The sequence below is a fragment of the Sphaeroforma arctica genome, assembly GCF_001186125.1.
Source record: "Sphaeroforma arctica JP610 unplaced genomic scaffold supercont1.759, whole genome shotgun sequence".
In the NCBI taxonomy this organism is placed as follows: Eukaryota; class Ichthyosporea; order Ichthyophonida; genus Sphaeroforma; species Sphaeroforma arctica.
This window is the reverse complement of record NW_014039799.1, coordinates 43,624-44,565: the sequence shown is the minus strand read 5'-3', so window position 1 is coordinate 44,565 and position 942 is coordinate 43,624.

Genomic DNA, 942 nt, shown 5'->3' with positions numbered 1-942 from the left:
TACACCCACTCACACCACTCTTGATAAACCAGGTTTTACGAGCTGTTCTGAAGAAAAAGACGGATCAGAGCTATCGCAGACCCCGAGAGTTGACTGGTTATGTGTCGTGTGACGTGAGGCGATTAAGTACGGATGCGGTATGTCGTACGTCTCTGTGGTATGTCTCGGTGGTACGTCTCTGTGGTATGTCTCTGTGGTATGTATGTGTGTATAGTGGTTCTTTCTAGTAAATACGTTGGTATGCGCTCGTAGGTATATGTGTGTTGGGGCTTTAGCATAAGTACAGGTAAGTGTCATATGACTCAACTTCTCCGGTGTGGGTTAGAATATTCAATATCGTCTGCGCAACCCTTATTTTATCTACCCCGTATAAACCAACCAGTGATCCCAGTTCCCCTTTCATGGCTGGGTTTAAAGCCACACAGAATATACCTACTATAAACCAATCAGTAAACTACCCTCAGTTTATCTACCCCGTATAAACCAACCAGTAAACCTAGTTCCCATTCAGGACTGTGCTCTGAAGCACCCAATACATACCCCCTAAAAACCAATCCGTGTAGATAGGTAGATAGATAGATAGACAGATACTACATGTCACCTGCATAGCCCTCGGAGTGCATACCATCTTACAAGTATTGAACACTCAATTAGACTGTCCATACCTCCCAAGCACTCAGTATCATCTGCTCAATCCTTTCAGTTGGTTGAGAGTTGTGTGACTCCGTGGCTGGGGCGTATCAGCACCATCTTACCAGCAGGCGACCATCCCGTCCGAGAAATCCAAGGTGGTAATTTTTAAAGTGTTTGGTGGAGTTTTTAGATGTAGGTAGTGTGCGTTGTCATGACAACAGAGAGAGTGAGTGTTGCGCAATGGGTTCTGCTACAGCAACGTGTCAGAGACACCCAAGACGTAAACACCAGAGAGAATGCGCGTACGAG